The following is a 19,665-nucleotide window of genomic DNA, read 5'->3' as shown; positions in this document are numbered from 1 at the left end:
TTTCTAACTTCAAGCTTTACCCTTATCAGAACTCTGTGTAAAACCAAAAAGGCGGAAAGATCCATGATGTTTGATTAATCATTAAGGAGGCTTCCCTGAAACCAACTGTCATTCCGGGTAGTGCAAACAGTCACACAGAGGTCTAAACAAATTCTAAAATGTGACAATGGTTTTAGCTTCTGCATCTGCGAATTTCTCCCTCCCATCCCCCCTCCCTCTTTCTCATATATGCAGGCAGAACCAGAGGTCCCACATCTACTTTTTGGAAAGGGATTCATGCAGGCAAAGAAAGCTCTGCTCACACACAGGTCTCTGCTTCGAAGGGTGGGTGAGTGAAGACCTTTTCCTTGCGGCAAAAATGATTGGCTGTGGAGAGGTCCAGTTATAATTCTCTTTCATTTGGAGGTAGGTTCAAATGACCTACCTGGTGGGCAGGTCCCTCTCTGTTCTTGTCACATTAAATAGGACACGGGCACAAGGCAGGGCAGGGACTTTCTTGTAAGAAAAAGTGAGCATTTCATGTTCTTTTATTGTAATGTTGTGAAACTTTTCTTTTTGAGAAATGTGCACACAGATCTTGATGTATTTTATTTTATTTTACTTTATTTTTAGAGATGGGGCTTGGGAATGCACTGTGCTATTTGTGAAGGAAGCCTCCTTAATGATTAATCAAACATCACGGGCCTTTCTGCCTCTTTGTGTTTTACACAGAGTTCTGATAAGGGTAAAGCTTGAAGTCAGAAACAGTATTGATCTCAAACTGGGAAATGGTTTAAATAGGTTAATAACTCTCATTGTTTTATATGAAACCGTGAAGTGTTGAAGTATATTTTGAAGACGCATTTCATACAACTGAAGTATTATTTATGTATTTATTTATTTATTTCGGGGGGGGGGGTAGAGAGACAGTGTGCAAGTGGGGGAGAGGGCAGATGGGGAGAGAGAGAGAATATCAACCAGGCTCCACGCTCAGCATGGAGACCAATGTGGGGCTTGATCCCACAACTCTGGGATCATGACCTGAGTGGAAATCAAGAGTCAGACGCTCAACTCACTGAGCCACTCAGGAGCCTCTTGGTGTATTTTACTTGAAAATAGCATATGATAGTTACTACCAGTTATTTCCAAATTTTTTCCAAAAAGAGAGAAATAAGGGAAAAGTGTCATGGAAACTTTAGATCTATAGAGAAGAATTTGGCTAAGAATGAGGTTTAATGCATATTTTCTGGTTAAGCATTAACTGTCATTAGCCCTAGATTGTATGCTTGGTAATAGACTAACCAGTAAGCAATTGGAGGAGATGCGGAATAGTCACTAAGAGCATAAGCCCAAGAGCTAGACTGCGTGGGTCCAAATCCCAGGCATAGCTAATTAGCTCTGTGAACTCGGGTAATTTTTAGAAGCTTTCTATGCCTCAGTTTCCTCATCAGAAGTAAGAGGATTAAAATGATATTTACTTCAGGGACACCTGGGTGACTCGGTCGGTTAAGCCTCTGACTTCGGCTCAGGTCATGATCTTGTGGCCTGTGAGTTCGAGCCTCACATAGGGCTCTGTGCTGACAGCCTGGAGCCTGGAGGCTGGAGCCTGCTTCTCTCTCCCACTCGTGCTCTGTCTAAAAATAAGTTTAAAAAGTTTTAAATGATATTTACCTCAGAGGATTACTTTGAGGATTAAATGAATACCCCAGTTTCCTCACCTGTAAATGGTCTCTTTTTCACAGAGTGGTTGTAGGGATTACAACCTGCTTAGCACCAAGGCTTGCCTCATGATAGGGAAATAACAAGGAAGGAAATAAATCTGTCTTAACAATACAAAATTAATGCTCATTTTACATTCACGCACCATGTTACATCTGGGAATTTGGGGATTTAACACAATATGCTGATAGTAAATATCCAAAAGAGAAGGAGGCAAAGGCATTAACTTTGAAGAGAAAATTCCCTTGACATCTTTGTATTGCTTTGTACCAATTACCAATTGAATACAGTAGGACAGGATGGTGAAGATATACAAAGACTTAAATGCTTTTCTAACTTTTAAATAGAGTATATCTTGCTTTTATTTTATTTTTTTAATTTTTATGTATTTATTTTGAGAGAGCACGCGAGCAGGGAAGGGGCAGAAAGAGGGAGGGAGAAATTCCCAAGCAGGCTCTGAGCTGTCGGCACAGAGCCTGACATGGGGCTCTATTGCATGAGCCTGCAAGATCATGACCTGAGCAGAAACCAAGAGTCAGATGCTCAACTGACTGAGTGACCCAGGCACCCCAAGCATATCTTGTTTTTAGTTCTTTGTTCAACTCAGTTATAGAAATGTAATGGCAATACAATTTCTCCATTTTTATCTCATCTTTGTTCTTTAGTTTAGCTCTAACTTGTTGAGAGTAAACATGTTATGGTAAGACACTAAATCACTTATTACAATCTACTCTTGGGGCACCAGGGTGGTTCAGTTGGTTAAGCATTCGACTCTTGGTTTCAGCTCAGGTCATGATCTCACAGTTCATGAGTTCGAGCCTGACATGGGGCTCTGTGCTGGTGGTGTGAAGCCTGCTTGGGATTCTTTCTCTCTCCCTCTCTCTCTGCCCCTCCTGTATCTTTCTCTCAAGATAAATAAATAAGCTTAAAAAAAAGAAAAAAGGAAAAAATCTAATACTACATGATTTAAAAAAACAGGGTTACATGTTCTAGATTCTAAATGGCATTCAACTGAATTTATATAGCATCCAGATAAAACATAATAAAACATCAAGATAAAAAATAAAGAAAAGAGTTGGTTAATTATCCGTATTTTTCATAAAACAGCAAAATAATTAAACATTTAGAAACGTCGATAGGATTGACTGAATTTTTCATTTTTTTAGACATCATAATCTCGAAGACATTAAATGTACACTAAATAAAGCTAGTTTTGATTTTTTGAGTTATCCAATGTAAGCTAATTTTTGCCTTTCTAATTTCCCTATTTTTCTTTTGTTTTTTAACGTTTATTTATTTTTCAGAAAGAGACAGAGTGAGCGTGAGTGGAGGAACGGTAGAGAGAGAGGGAGACACAGAATCTGAGGCAGGCTACAGGCTCTGAGCTGTCAGCACAGAGCCCGATGCGGGGCTCGACTTACAAACCGCGAGATCATGACCTGAGCCAAGTCAGTCGCTTAACTGACTGAGCCACCCAGGCACCCCTAATTTCCCTAATTTTGAAGCTAGACATAACATTGAACATTATAGTGGGAAGCTATAGTTTTTGATTGCCCAGAACCACCCTTTATTTGGAGAACTGTCCCTTCGTACTTTATCAGAGTTTGGCAGGGCTGTGAATCATAGTACTCTGTCACCCACTCTCCCTCTATCATGGTGCCTAGTAAATAAACTAGCCCTGGCTAATCAAAGTAATCCGACTCCCCCAGGGAAGCGATTGGGTCAGGATACACAACCTAAGGTGGTCCAATCCAAGTCCTTCCTGGGACTTTTCAACCAAAGCTAGATCTGTGGAGCTGGAAAAATGTGCATCTGGAGTACTGCCTTCTCATGTGTAGGAGTAGACAAGGTCCACACACCAACAGAAGAAGTGCTGGGAGGTGAGGAGGGGAGGCCTCATGATATTGCTTAAGCCTCTAGCTTTAGTTCAGGTTCGACATTGGGGTCTTACATCCCCGCACACATGGGTATATTTTAAAGACCATTTGAGTTCGGTTTAGAGCACTTGCAACTGAAGGAGTCCTGATAAGCAGAGACATCTTTCTAATTTATTCATAGATGCAACCATTCACCATGAGAATGAATATACTACAAGGTGCATTAAGGTGCATTAAAAACGTGATCCAGGTGTTCCTTGAACCCAGGCAGTATAACAAAGCAGTTGAGAGCCTAGATTCTGGAGTCAAACTGCTTGCCTCCCTGCAAACTAAACTTCACCTGGGGCTGAGAAGGGCTGCCTCTTTACAAGAAACATGTACTCTCCAGCTCCCATAGGGAGAGCCTTGCACGCCATGGACCAGGGCTGATGGCCATTTATCATCACAAGGATACTGCCTTCTTTCTTAGAAGTATGTTATGAGAAATGTCAACTATTTCTAGTATCTCTATCTGTACCAACATTAGGAAGAGAAAGGTAGAAAGGGAGAACCAAAAAAAACCAAAAAACAAAAAAACAGGAGTGAGCCTTTTTCTCTGTGGCTGAGAAGACCATTCCTACAGGTTGTGCTTGCGTGTAAAGAATACAATCTAAGTCGCCATTTTGAATTCACCATTTCATTCATTTTCATCACCTACGTCAGCATTTGCCACCCTGGCTTGATGTCTGCCTGTCCCAGAATGTGTTCTCCAACACATTGCTTGAAGTGTTCTCCTTCAGTGCTTGAATATTTTCTCTTGTCTGTTATGCTGCTCGAAATGTAGAGATTAATTTGGGTTAAGAAGCACTCCATATTTAGATATCAATCCCCCCTGGGAAGGTTGGGATGAGAGCACAGTCTTCAGTATTAGACTGCCTGGATTCAAAACCCAACTCCATCACTGACTATAGCATACTGACCTTGGGCAAGTTATTTAACCTCTCTGTGCCTCAATTTCCTCATTTGTGGAGTGCAAATAATAGCACCTCTTTCCCAGGATTGTTGGGGGTCTAAAGAGTTGATGCATGCCGAGAATAGCGCTAGGCGGGGCGCCTGGGTGTCTCAGTCCGTTAAGCATCCGACTTCAGCTCAGGTCATGATCTCGTGGTCTGTGAGCTCAAGCCCTGCATTGGGCTCTGTGCTAACAGCTTGGAGCCTGGACCTGTTTTGGATTCTGTGTTTCCCTCTCTCTCTGCCCCTCCCCCACTCACTCTCTGTCTCTCAAAAAAGAATTAACATTAAACAAAAAGTATAGTGCTAGGCACACGGGAAAGCACTGTATAAGTGTTGGCTCTTTATTGTGCTTAGGTGTTCGCGCATTATTTAAATCAAATCTTATTCTCCGTTGTCTGGCTGCTGATGCTTCATTAAGGGAAGAGAAGGTGAGCGGTTGATGACTAGATGAGCAGGAGCTAGGAATACGGGAAGGGGGAGGAGTTACAGGGGGGATGGAGAGGATAAAAAACATTAAGGACTTTGCAGAGTGAAGTAAGCCTGCATGAGATGCTATAGTTGCAGTCTCTGGGCCACTAGAATAAAGTATATTAGAAAATGGAAGAGAAGAAACGAAAGGAAGTGAGTGTGCCAAAATAAATAGCACACTTTTCAGAGCCTTGTCTAGTTTGACTTGTGTCTAGAAAAGGGGGCAGAAATTCTTTTTCCTCCCTCTTACTCTTGGGCTGGTGTCATGATTTAACTACAGTATGAATGAAATAAGAGTGTTGTGGGCAAACCCGAGATCCCAACCATCATTTATAATGTTTCAACAGGAAATCTTTTCTGAGTTCCAAATAACAGGCTTCAGTGATCTTTTGGAAGAGGATCCATGTGTAAGTTGGGGGCTGCCGGTTTCATGGGGTGGGGGCCAGGGCAGGAGTTGCAGCAGGTCAGAGAGACAGTGTTTCACAATAGAAGCAACTGGGGCTTGTGGTGGCTGAGTTGTCTGGACTAGCGACACAGCTCAGAACGAGAGTTCAAGTCGCTAGATGTCCACATTTCTGGCAGAGGCTAGATGACCACCTGCATTCTTTGTAATAGAATCCAAATATCGGGTGGGAGGAGGTGGAAGAGGGGAGGAAGATGGGGAGATCCTCATGTCTCCTCCAAATCCAAGATTCTATTACTCTACACTGCCTGATTTTAGACTAGTAAGTATCATTTGTTTTCCTTTTCCTTTTAGTTGCTGCAACAACAACCTGGATCATAAGGATTCCTCATTGATAAAGATTAGTTTTTACAATCTTCCCTGAATTTCCAGGAATTTAGCAGGTAGGAGACACCGTTATAAGCAACTATGCATTAGAAGAGTGATTGGGAGATTTTTATTTATTCTTATTTGAAAGAAATCCCCCAAGATCAATGATATCATTGTACGCTCCTCTCCTTGACAGCTGTGGGATTAACCATGAGAGGTGAAATGTGAGCCACCTCCCAGTAAATTCTCTGGTGAGACAGGGAGCTAAGGCAATGATATGTGGTTCCATCCAAAGAGAACTGACTCACTGATTAATGGGTCATAAACATCAATGAGATTAATAATCTGATCAGTTTTAACAACAGCACAAGGAAATAACAGCACCAATAGGCTTAGTGAGAGGGCAGATCCTTAAGAATACTTCTATGTTGATTTTCTCATGCAACAATAATTATGTGAATTGCTAAGAGGTTAATAACAACTATGTTAACTGAGCTTTTACTATGGGCCAAATGCTGTGCTAGCCACCTTTCCTACATCATCTCTGAACTTCATGGCAACTCTCTTGGGGAGATTTTATTAGAAAATAATTTTTGTTTCTGGTAAGAAGCTGAAGCTGAGAGGATTTCAGTGACTTGCCTGAGGTCCCATAGTTGGTAAGGGGAAGAGCTGAGACTCAGCTTCAGGTTAAGTCTGATGTTGCTTTCCTGTGTGAGGCAGCTAGGAACTTTGGGTTTGGTATTCTGAGAGGTACACTAGTGTCAGAAATAACCATAGTTTAAAAAGGTTGTGGTGTTGTGGATAACTCGGTGGTAGTGTGAGATTTCCATGAAAAACAGAATCGCATGATAATAAGAAAGGGGATGTGTTCGTAATATAAAGGTTACAGCCAATGGAGAAGAAACATCTCTGCTTCCTGACCATATTACAAAGTGTTGTTTACCAAAACTCACGCCTTTAATAAACATTTTAGATTAAACCAGTTGTTCAGGAAGCCACTGTAATGCTTTCTATATAGGAGGCAGTAAAGTGGAGTGGTCAAGACCATGTGCCTATAACAAGACTGCCTTGAATCAAATCCTGGTGCTGTCACTTTCTAGCTGTGTCACCTGAGCCACCTGTTCTGTAGGGCTGCCATCAGGGTTAAATGATTAAATGATTAAAGTGCTTAGAAAGTACCTGGTCTGTGGAAAGCACTTGGTCAACATTGATCAATATTGTGCACAGAATGATGTATGAATGGTGTTATGAGATTGAAGGCACGGTCCCCACTTTCAAGAGATTTAGAAACTAGCTGGGAAGAGAAAGAAGCTGCTTGTAATATATCTTAGGAAAAATTACAGCATAAAAGCATTTCTTGTACTCGTGGTAAACACCATTGTATCACTAATAAAAGTTAAGTAAATAAGAAAGGTGGTAAAAGAGAAAGTGAGTGATGACAGGGATTTTAGAAGAGTTTCTGGCTTACTACAAAAATTTTAATTCAAAGGCTTTGGAAAAGCGACTTGTCCATTGTCATTGTTCATCTTGATTCATTATATAACTAATGATAACCTTCTCTATGCAAAACACTGGGATATTGGTAAGGAAGGACTGTACATTTGCAGATCTCATCCTCAAAGAGCTTAAAGTCTTCTTAAAAGAAGTTAAATATTAACAAAATACAAGGTAGTAAGTGCCATAGAAAAGGCATTGCCAGTTGGTAACACAATAGTTTCCAGAAGTTCTATTAAGTACATGAAAGAAAGAAAGAAAGAAAGAAAGAAAGAAAGAAAGAAAGAAAGAGGAAGAAAAGAAAAAAGAAAAGGAAAGGAAAGGAAAGGAAAGGAAAGAAAAGAAAAAAGGAAAAGAAAAAAAAGAAAAGAAAAGAAAAGAAAAGAAAAGAAAAGAAAAGAAAAGAAAAGAAAAGAAAATTGGGTTAGTCTGGAGCACAATGGAACCCAGATACCAGATGTAATGACTATGAGGGAGATCTTGTTGTTCTTGGAAGGGCCTCCTGGGGCTGTAATTGGTATTAGGAGTAGGCCTGCCTGGGCTTTGCGGGATGAGAAATTGAGTCAGGATACAGAGGCTAAGGATACGCTACCAAATGGGCAAGAGATGAATCAGAATGGGAATTTTCTAAATTCCCTAGCTAAACTACGGAACTTTCATCAATGCAGCCCCTCATTCTTCTCTCTGCACCTCTGCCCCTCATCACTACTGGTAGAAAGACTCATTTGGGGAGTAAATTATAGAGCAAGAGATTGCCTGGTGTGAGTTAGATAGACTGACATTTTCTACTTTAAGAATATTTCTGTTTTAACTACATGAGCACTTATGTGTCTGGACAATTACTTTCTCCACTCCTCTTCTTCCATTTTTTTTCCCTCTTGTAACACATTTCTTTTTTAGGAACAGAGATTTTTAACATGTTAAGATTTTCAAGTTTATGGTTCATTTTTACATTGGCTACATTTTTACTTTCTTCCTGATAACATTCAGGGAGGAAACGGAAGTTTCTTATAAATCCCACTATAGGATGGGTTATGTTGGAAGGCTCTCTGTAGAAAACAAATACTACTATCTTAGTCGTCAAATTCTTTACCTGAAGATTTCATCTTCTTCCTGACTTTTTGTCTCCAACTCTTGTCCTAGATGTTGAATACTATTTTTAGATTTGACTTCTGTTTTCTGATTATATAACACATTTTATATGGTTAATTGAATAGGATTCATATTTCATTTGAAACCTAAGGTTTCATTTGAAACCTTCATTCGTATTTCATTGACAACCTGTTTGGTTGTCCCTAGGGAGTTACATGAAGCCTGAGAAAATCACACTGATAGCTTGAGTAATGGGAAATAGATGTATGCAAGTAACATCAAATTGAAATAAATATCAAACGAAAAGAAGTTAGGTAAGAGCTCATATTTATAAGAACAGGGTAGGGCTTTGTCCTTTCTGAAGAAAGATGGAGATTGAAGGATGATTAAATTTTTGGATACCACCAGGTGGCTGCCTCCCTGGTACAGCAGGGATTTAACAGGAGAGTGAAATTTTATAATGTGAGTTTCAAACCTGACATAGGTTTATCACGTAGATAGCTTTGAAAAGAATAGATGTGTTGTTAGATGCTGCCCGGGTAAATTTGTCTGAATTCCTTTTCCAGGCAACACAGACACAGTTCACTTTCCAGGAGCCTGACCTTGACATGGGGAGGGCAAGGCAAAGAGGGGCTGGTGGAGCAGAGCATTAGAAGACATCTGAAAGACGGTGCCAGGGCACAAGTCTGGAACAAGATAAACACAACCTAACCTAAGCATTGACCTGATGACCCTGGGCAGCAATTTGTAAACGAAGGGAAAAAATGGAGATACTATGACTGTAAGCTAGAGCCAAACATTTAAATCAACTTCAGTGTTTGGGAGAAATGCTCAGAAATTAACATTTTAGGGGTGCCTGGGTGGCTCAGTTGGTTGAGGGTCTGACTTGATTTTGGCTCAGGCCATGATCCCAGGGTTGTGGGATTGAACCCCACATTGGGCTCTGTGCTGAGCATGGAACCTGCTTGAAATTCTCTCTCTCTCTCTCTCTCTCTCTCTCTCTCGTTCTCTTTCTCTTTCTTTCTCTCTCCTCCTCTGCCACTCTCCCCCACTTATGCTCTCTCTCTCTCAAAAAAAATCTTAAAAAAACTAACATTTTAACACATGACAATATTCCTTATAATAGCTGACATTTAAAAACATAAAAAAATAAAAAAGCTTTTTTATTTTTGGGCTTTATAATGTTATTTAATCTTCAGAAAAATGATATGAAGAAGGTAGGGTGAATAGTGTTATCCTATTTTTATTTATTTGTTTATTTATTTATTTTTAATGTTTATTTACTTTTGAGAGAGAGAGAGAGACAGAGTGCGAGTGGGGGGAGGCACAGAGAGAGAGGGAGACACAAAATCCAAAGCAGGCTCCAGGCACTGAGCTGTCAGCACAGAGCTCGACACAGGCTTGAACTCACGAACCATGAGATTGTGACCTGAGCCAAAGTTGGATGCTTAACCGACTGAGCCATCCAGGCACCCCTGTCATCCTATTTTTAGAGTGAAAGAAACTGGATATAGAGAGTTGAGTTGTTGATTGTGGTTTACTGGGAGAATGATGACTAACTCCCAGTTCCCCAGTATATTACTTATACCAAGATAAACACTGAGAAGTATTAATAAAAGATTAGTTGTGAGTAAGAAGGCTTGAAAATAGTCTATGTTTCATTGTTCATATTTTACCTAGGAAATGGTAGGTATAAGAAGTAGAGAAGAACTCCCAGTAGCTTAAGAAGCAGACATGGGAGACAACCACCAGGACATAAAGGGAAGCAAGGACAACGGGCCTGTATTGTGAAGTCAGGAGTTCTCTCTCATGTGGCTTCTGTCCTTGTCCTCATCATTTTTGTACTCCGTTCTGGAGACCGGCTTTCTTTCCTTGCTTACTTGTGTGTGTTCGGCCAGACATTCAGTGCTACACAACTTGGCAGTTTGTCTCCCAAGGCCAACTGAATGTTTCTGTGAACTTATTCCAAATTCCTGGGAGAAGCACAAGGTTCAGCCTGGCCTAGGTCTTCACTCCTGGTTGTCAGGGGAGGAACATTTTCTGGTTCATTGTCACTTAAGGTCACATTTTAGCGGAGGGTATGGGTGACAGCAGAAGCATGGGTTAAGAGGTACACACACACTATGAATATGAAAGAATATCATATGCCATCAGCATTGCCCTATAATTGAAAACCAAAAATAGGAAAGGGTGTATAGTCATTGATTATAATAAAATGTTAAATTCAAGAGCATTGTTTATTGTAGTACAGGATTTAATTTGGGGCATTTCAACCAAAAAAATGCTGATGGATTCAGGAATGAGTCAGAGGAGAGTTACAAAATGTATTTTGATTGGATATTAAGATTTGTAATAACAATAAATGGAGGCATAGACTCAGTAGGGTAAAAAGTAATTTTCAAAAAACAGATATAGGGGCGCCTGGGTGGCTCAGTTGGTTAAGTGTCTGACTTCAGCTGAGGTATTAATCTCATGGTTCATGAGTTCGAGCCCTGCGTCAGGCTCTGTGCTGACAGCTCAGAGCCTGGGGCCTGCTTTGGATTCTGTGTCTCCCTGTCTCTCTCTGCTCCTCCCCCACTCACATTCTGTCTCTCTCTGTCTCTTTCTCCTCAAAAAGTAAATAAACATTAAAAACAAATTTTAAAAACAGATATAAAATTTGGGGGCATCTGGGTGGCTCAGTTGGTTAAGCATCTGACTTCAGTTCAGGTCATAATCTCGTGGACCTTGGGTCCACGCCCCAAGTTGGGCTCTGTGCTGACAGCTCAGAGCCTGGGACCTGCTTCAGATTCTGTGTCTCCCTCTCTCTCTGCCCCTCCCCTGTTTGTGCTTTCTCTCTCTCTCTCTCTCTCTCTGTCTCAAAAATAAATAAACGTTAAATACAAACAGATATAAAATTTAAAAGACCCGGGGCGCCTGGGTGGCGCAGTCGGTTAAGCGTCCGACTTCAGCTCAGGTCACCATCTCACGGTCCGGGAGTTCGAGCCCCGCGTCGGGCTCTGGGCTGATGGCTCGGAGCCTGGAGCCTGTTTCCGATTCTGTGTCTCCCTCTCTCTCTGCACCTCCCCCGTTCATGCTCTGTCTCTCTCTGTCCCAAAAATAAATAAACGTTGGGGAAAAAAAAAATTAAAAAAAAAAAAAAATTTAAAAGACCCAAAAAGGCAAACAGCGTAAAGTTAGTCTCTCGTTCAACAGTACCCCTAGCCACCAGCATCCTTCTGATATATCCTACTGGACTGTGGATAAACATACAGCTCCACATCATGCTTTTTTCAGTATACTTTAGAAGCCATTCCATCTGAGTACATCTAGAATGATCTCATTTTTTTTTCATAGCTCTGTAGTATTCTATTGTATGGTTGTAATGTAATTTTTTTGGACCAGTTTCCACCTGATGACATTTAATATATATCCAGCCTCTGCGATTACTATCCTTGAATATACATACATCTTTTTATATACAAATGAGTTTATCTGTAGGATAAAATTCCTAGAAATGGAATTTCTGGATTAAAGGGAATATATATATATACATATATATATATATTTAATTTTGAAAGAAACTGCCAAACTTCCCCCTGTATAAATTGTATCAGTTTTCCTCCAAGCAGTAGTTTCAAATAGCACCGGTTTGCCCACACTTTTAGGTCAGTATAGAGTTATGATATGGTTAGGTCTAGAGTCTTTTACTTGCTGGGGAATTTCCTCAATTTTGTCTTCCAACCTCCTGCTAACATCTTTATACTGGCTGTAATATTTTTAATTTGTAACAGCCTTTTCTCTTACAGATTGTAACTTTTTCATGGTATCCTAGTCTTATTTAACAAATGCAATATTATATCTTGCTATACATATTGATTAAACTTTTAAAAAATTTCCCGTTGCTTCTGCCTTTCATTTTAGAGACTTACCTAAAATGTTTGGTGTCCTTGACTGATTGTTCATATTAAAAGTCAGATAACTCTCCTCAATCTTTCTAGTTTCATTCTCCATAGAACAAAAGTCCGGGACTCCTTGGCGGCTCAGTTGTTAAGCATCTGACTTCAGCTCAGGTCATGATCTCACAGTTCATGAGTTCAAGTCCCGCATGGGGTGAGCTTGAGCCCTGCTTTGGGTGAGCCCTGCTTCTCTCTCTCTCTCTCCCCTCCCTTTGTCCCTTGCTCAGTTGTGCCCTCTCTATCTCAAAAAAACAAACCCAAAACACCAAAGTCCATTCTCCCTCTGGGGTGTTGGGAAGAGATGGAAGCTTGTGGTGGGGATAGGAGCTCTGTGTCCAACCAACAGTTCTTATGCAGACTTTTCTCCAATTCCATTTTTTTTTTAACTTTAATGTTTATTTATTTATTTTGAGAGAGAGAGTGGGGAGGGGGAGGAACAGAGAGAGAGGGTGAGAGAGGATCCCAAGCAGGTTCTGTGCTGTCAGCACAGAGCCTGACGGGGGGCTGGATCTCACAAACCCGATCACGACCTGAGCCAAAACCCGGAGTCAGATGCTTAACCCACTGCGCCGCCCAGGCGCCCCTTTCCATTTAGAAGACATTTTTCATCCTCACTTTTCCCAGTCCCAGTGTCTCCGTTCTTCAACTTTCCAGAATTCTGATGTGGGAATCAGCTGACTTGTGTTTGTCTTTCCCCTCAATAGTTAATTTTACTTTTCTCTGCTTGGTTAAATCTATTTATCTCTTCTATCTTCCAAAATTTTTTATTTGTTATCATCTCCTCTTCCATTCTTTTCATTCTTTATTGTAATTTTAGGGCAGTTTTGGGAGGTGGCAGGTATACACATGTATATTCAGTTTACCGAGGTTAGAAGGTGGTCAATAAATATGTTTTTAATCTATCAGAAGCCCTGCCCCTCTTGTGGTTTTATTTCAAAATTAATAACATTGAAAGGAAAGAAAAATACTGAAACATAAGGAAACAGAAGCAATATTTATGTTTAGATATAACTCAGCCCTAAAGCCCATTAGTTTTTGATGTGGTTTTATTTTAGTTTCAGTGTGGATGCTGGTTATGTTTATATTATGGCACATATCAGTAAATTTAAAACAATTTTTTGAAAAGTAACGTATCAGGCTGTTCTTATTTTTGAAGTCATATTTTCTTTCTTTCTTTTTTTTTTTTTTTTTTTTTTTTGAGAGAGAGAGAGAGCTTGAGTAGGGGAGGGGAGCAGAGAGAGAGAGAGAGACAGAGAATCTTAAGCAGGCTTCACACTCAGCACAAGCCTAACATGGGGCTTGATCCCACAACCCTGGAATCATGACCTGAACTGAAATCAAGAGTCAACCGACTGAGCTCAACCGACTGAGCCACCCAGGCACCCCTAAAGTAACGTTTTCTAACTGGAGTCACACTTTGAAAATCCATCTGTAACTAATTTTGCCACCAATGTACTTTCTCAAGTGGAATACTCTTAAATAATGACTGTGTTATAGATACAGTGACTTTTAAAGACAGATATAATTGCCAGTATTCAACAGTGAGTTTCAAATTTTTGTATGCAGGATTAAGTCATAATGAAGAAAATCTGTCTTGCTAAATGAAGTCTCAATTAAATACAGTAAAAATTACATAAAATGTATTGGTTGTTCTAACAAAAGTGCTTTAAGATGCTTATGTTACTAATTTCCGGAAGGAGTAAGAATATTTCTTTCTGGAATGTGAAACCACAGATAGAATTGCATCTCTCCAGAAAAGTGGACGCAGTGGCTTCTGCAGTAAGCTTTTCCCATCTGTAATGTGATAACCAACTCTATAACTGTGCTACTATGGTAGAAAATTATCTCCTGCATTATATTTTTTAATATACTTGGGTGGATAAAATGAGGAATTCAACCTAATGCCATTTTTTTCTGTTTAACTTTTCCCATTATTGTAAAAGTATTTAGGTTTTTGAAAGCAGTTTTACCCTGGGACTCTTGAACAAGCTTCTATAACCAAATTCTAGAGAAGACTATTCTTAAATTAAAAAAAATTTTTTTTCAACGTTTATTTATTTTTGGGACAGAGAGAGACAGAGCATGAATGGGGGAGGCGCAGAGAGAGAGGGAGACACAGAATCGGAAACAGGCTCCAGGCTCTGAGCCATCAGCCCAGAGCCTGACGCGGGGCTCGAACCCACGGACCGTGAGATCGTGACCTGGCTGAAGTCGGACGCTTAACCGACTGCGCCAACCAGGCGCCCTGACTATTCTTAAATTAAACACGTATGGGTATTACATGTCAGATTGTTCATTGTTAGCATAAAGTACATTATATTTAACAAGTATTTTTCAAGCCTCATTAGTGTACGTGCTATTGTGCTGCTCATTGAAAAGAATATATAAGAAGCACGGTTTTATAGGGAGACAGGATAGCCCGGAGACTGAGTCAGACCGCCTGGATTGAATTCCCAGCTTTGTGAGGGCCTAGCAGCGGGACCCTGGGCAAGCCATCCAACTTCTCTAAGCCTCATTTGCAAAATGTAAAAATATCTACATTTCAGGGCTGCTGTGAGAACAAAATGAAATGACGTAGGCTAGGCATTTAATGTGTTGTCTGTTTACTATAAATGCTCAACAAACATGAATCCAGAGAGCACAAGAGAGAGAGAGAGAGAAGAGAGTGACTGCATTGTGCTCTCCAGGAGCTTCAGTAGATTGGGGAATATAAGAAATGCACATATTGGTAAAATCCTAAGTCATGATAAAATAAATTTTCAAAGTTAGAGAGTGATATCAATGATAATCTCAGTAGGGGTTTGGAGAAGGGAGATGTCAGCAATAGGTATAACTTCATGGAAGGAGCAGAGGTGGGTCTTAAGTCAGGCCCTAAAGAGTTTTAGAACAGACAGACAAGAGGGACAGGGCAAAGGTGTGCTGGAATGGAATGATAGGAGCAGGTCAATAACTGGTGCTTATGAGGAGAAATGCGTGATTGTTTTTTGAACAAATCAATCAAAGGAGGACCTAGCTAGTGTGTGGAGTGGAGATGAGGTGAATTGGTAGGTAAGCTGAGGTTATAGAAGTCTCTGGATGTCACCTTGGCAAATCACAAGGAACAACTGGGGATTTTTGAGTGGGGTGGGGAAGATGTGTGACACAATGAAAATGGCGTAGGAATAGTTGTATAAAAAAGGAAAAAAATCTCTGGAGAGTAGTTAAACCTAAGAGATCAAGTAGGAGTACTTTTCTATGTATATAGTTTGGGCTAATATTTGCAAAAGAAAAAAAAATCCTGCAAGAAATTGTAAGGATCAGAACTAAATGGATAAATAATAAAGGAGAGAAAAGAAAAGGGTCAATGATGATTCTAAAGCTTGGGAGGGAGAAGGAATGATGGGAAGTGGTGTTGGCGGGAATGGGGATGAAGGAATTCAAAATTTTCAAGTTAGAAAGAAAGCAACACTGTTATTGTCACTTTTATAAAGGTATGCATACTTCTAACAAAAAACAACAGCAATAGCAAACAATGGAACTATATAAAGTAGAAAACTGAGGGCCCCCTTTCCCACCCCCAATTCCATATTCTTTGGCTAAAACCACTGTGATAGTTTGTTTGCATAGCTTTCCAGGCTGATTTCTATGTATGCCAACCCAGAAAAGGCAATGGAACACTAGTGGACACAGGTCTCTTCAACTTGGCTTGGGCTTTCTTCCATATTGGTTCACATAAGGCTATCTTTACGTTGTAAGGAAGCAATATAACTGCATTTACCTACTCCCATATTGATGGGCATTTAGTATTTCAATTTTTGCTATTACAGACAATATTTAATGAGCAGTCCCGTATATCTCCTTGAACTTCGTCACAGCATTTTTGTAGGACAAGTATCTATGTGTGAAGTTGCTGGGTCAAAGGTACGTACATGTAAATTTTTCCTTGCTTTTGGCACATTGTCCAACGAAGAGATGCGTTCATTTTATACTCCTACCATCAGTTTATGAGAGAGCCTACTGCCCACACCTTGGCTAAACTTGAATATTATAGATCTTTTTGATTGGTCAGTCTTTGAGGCAAAACATAATCTTGTTTAGTCTCCATCCGTAAGGACGGACCTATTTTCATAGGTTTTATCAGCTATTTTAATTTTTTTCTTCTCTGGCTAGTTCAGTTTTAAACACATAGAGATTGAACATGTAGAGGTTTCAACGTGTAGAGGATGGAATATCCTCATACAGATGTCATGGAGGCAATTAGAAGTCTGAGTGAGAATTACGAGTGGAGCAGTGATCACTGAAACAGTAAGACTACCTAAGTCCCCTGTATGATCATAGATAGAGATCTATGATAGATAGATAGATGATAGATAGATAGATAGATAGATAGGAGAGAATACAGGCCCATAGAAAACTGAGAGATAGAAAGGGGAAAAAGAGGAAATGAGAGAAACTGGGCAGTAGCAGTTTATCAGCTATTGATAGGGAAGTAGAATCAAGATTGTGCCATCCTGCTAACTGGTTAAGGGATTCTGGGTAAATCTTGAATCTCTAAGGTTTAGTTTCCTCATTCATAAGATAAAAAAGTTGGATAAGATGAGTCTTCACTTATAAAATGCATTGTTTCTAAAATTTTACCCCAAGAGATGAGACAGTTTCAGGGGAGGAGTCAACAAAGCCTGTGGGATTAGGCAGTAAGGTGGTCATTTAAAATAATTGTAACGTTAGGGTCTATGGGTGACTTCCACGGCTGCTTCTTTTTTGAAATTCTAACATTAAAAAAAAGCTTTTTATTTGGAAATAATTTCAAATTTATAGACGTTTACAAGGAATAAACCCAAACACACCTTCCCAGCATCACTTATTAACATTTTACGTATTTATTATGTTTTCTCTTCCCTCTCTGTGTATTTCTCAGCCATGCATACCTCCTAGTCTTTTACTCCTAAATACTGCAGCTTTTAGGGACATAACCACAGTATAGTAACCCACTTCAGTGATTTTAACATTGATACTTTTATCTAATCTGTTTGCCAATTAACCCAATGATGTGCTCTATAGAATTATTTTTCCCTCCAGTAAAGGTTACAGTGTAGTATTTCACATTGCATTTACTTGTCATGGCTCTTCAGCTGGAATATGTTCATAGCTTTTTGTCTTTTATGGCATTGACATCTTTGAAGAATACAACCGCCGAGCACCTCCCCCCTCAATTAAAAAACAAAACAAAACCCAGAATGTTCTTCATTTGGGATCTGATATTTCTTCATTAGATTCCTCATTAGACTTCCTCATTTTCTCATTTGGTGCTGTGTCCTCTGGGAATCACATCTCAAGGCAAACAATGTTTGTCTGTCCCTCATTCATGATGTTAATTTTGGTTACCTGGTCAAGATTTTGTCCAGTTTCTCTAGTGTATAATTAGCACTTTTCCTTCCTTGCAACTAATAGGAAGTCTATAGGAAGAACTGTAAGATGATGCAAATGTCCTGTTCCTCATCAAAATTTCTCCTTACATTTAGCATCCATTGATGGTTTTTGTCTTACCCAATCTTTGCCACAATGGTTGCAAAATGATGATTGTCTAACTCCAGCACACCCTCCACGCTTACCTGTTGGCCTTCAACATTCCACCATAAACAAGAGCACTCCCTTCTTCCCCATTTATTTTATCTATTTATTACTTGTATGGAGTTATGAATTCCTGGGGTTTTTGTATTCTAACCTTATTTTGAATGCAGGATATATAGGTAGATACTGTGATGAGTATTATCAACAGATATCCTCACTTTCCATTAAGTATGAAGAGCAGTGCCTAAAATTTATACAAAGAATGTAGAATGCAATAGTAGTTCACTTATCTGGTAAACTCATATATCCAAAATATTAAGGAAAATAGGAAAGTAAGCAAATGGCCTTCACATGAAGTAAATGCCCCCAAGTATCGGAGTTGTTTTAGCATATTCTGAGGTTCTTTCCTCTTATTTTATACATCCATTAAAAATATTGGTTGGTTGGTTTCCCAGGCTAATGTGGTAAGATAACTCAAAGGGAGGTGTGTGAATATATATATATATATATATATGCCAGCAGTGCCATAGGACGGTTGCGGCAACAAGGAGGGACGGCAAAAAGATCAATCATGAGCACCATGCAGATCAATTAGACTCCAAGGAATTCAGGAACATAGTAGGCCATGATTATTTATTGTAGCATGAAGGATACTAAGTACTTCTAAGCTTCTAGGGACATCTTGGTATTATGGCTTTTGATTATCAAGTGCCTCTGGGTCATTAGGAATAGGTTAAACTATACTATGTTTGATTAGTTCAGGGCAGAGAAACTGGTGCTATTTCAGAAAGAAAATCAATACGCGTGGTTTAAATTAAATTGTTTCTAGTGCTTTAAGAAGAAAACCTATGCTATCTAGAATATCTAGTTACGTTCAATCCCTCATTGCCCCCTTTTTTTATCCTGTCAGATAAATGAGGTATTACTGAAATTGTCTTTAAAGTCAGTATGGAAAATTATTAGTTCGTGCAAAATTGTATTTAAATACTAGCGGGTCCCCAGGAGTTGTTCCGGGGAAACGTTAATTGTCATCAAGTAAATACTTCTCAGCTGATCTGTTCCCTGCCTAGAGCTGCCCGTGTGAGAAACACCTCAATCTTAAGTTAGGCCTTATGCCTTTTGACAGTTGGTGCTCAGATTTGAATGGACTGTTGAGTATCTTTGTTCTTGGTATCTTAATATCTGTGGCATGTCTCACTTGATTGGGAATTGTGGCGGGCTCTCCTTGTACCTTGGTGTCAGATTTCTGGAGAATATGTGTCTGTCTCTTCAACGTCCCCCCATATATCCTTTCCCTTAAAGTGAATTTTGGGTATGTTACTTTGCCTATATTTTAAACCAGAACAATTGCAAAAATAACGGATAAAAATTTCAAAAATAAAAATTTTTCGAAGTATGTTTTCAAATATATATATATTTCAGAAGAGAGATCAATGGTTTAAAGAAATAATAGAGGTGTATGTTATTACTGAAATTCTGTTGGTTGTAACAGAATTAGGTGTTATTGAAATAATAAACTTTTTTTTTTTTAGTGTTTATTTTTTGAGAGAGATAAGAGTGTGAGTGGGGGAAGGGCAGAGAGCCAGGCACAGAATCAGAAGCAGGCTCCAGGCTCTGAGCTGTCAGCACATGGGCCCGACGCAGAGCTTGAACCCACAAACCATGAGATCATGACCTGAATCAAAGTCGGACACAACCAACTGAGCCTCCTAGGCGCCCCTGAAATAATAAACTTTCTAACTTTGATTTTGTTTTGACAGCAATAATGAGATGTTTGTTGATT

At 39.6% G+C, this 19,665-nt stretch overlaps 1 long non-coding RNA gene across 1 annotated transcript; it reads left to right on the top strand.

The window, feature by feature from the left end:
* The first annotated feature begins 5,230 nt into the window (after positions 1-5,230).
* Positions 5,231-19,451, top strand: LOC123586472. Its single transcript, XR_006706813.1, has 4 exons — positions 5,231-5,443; positions 5,794-5,882; positions 16,139-16,232; positions 19,415-19,451. It is a non-coding gene; the product is annotated as an uncharacterized LOC123586472 (long non-coding RNA).
* The last annotated feature ends 214 nt before the right edge of the window (positions 19,452-19,665 follow it).

This window comes from Leopardus geoffroyi, chromosome C3 (genome assembly GCF_018350155.1).
Source record: "Leopardus geoffroyi isolate Oge1 chromosome C3, O.geoffroyi_Oge1_pat1.0, whole genome shotgun sequence".
In the NCBI taxonomy this organism is placed as follows: Eukaryota; Metazoa; Chordata; class Mammalia; order Carnivora; family Felidae; genus Leopardus; species Leopardus geoffroyi.
The sequence above is the reverse complement of the archived record's forward strand: the minus strand, read 5'-3'. Positions and strand labels throughout refer to the sequence as shown.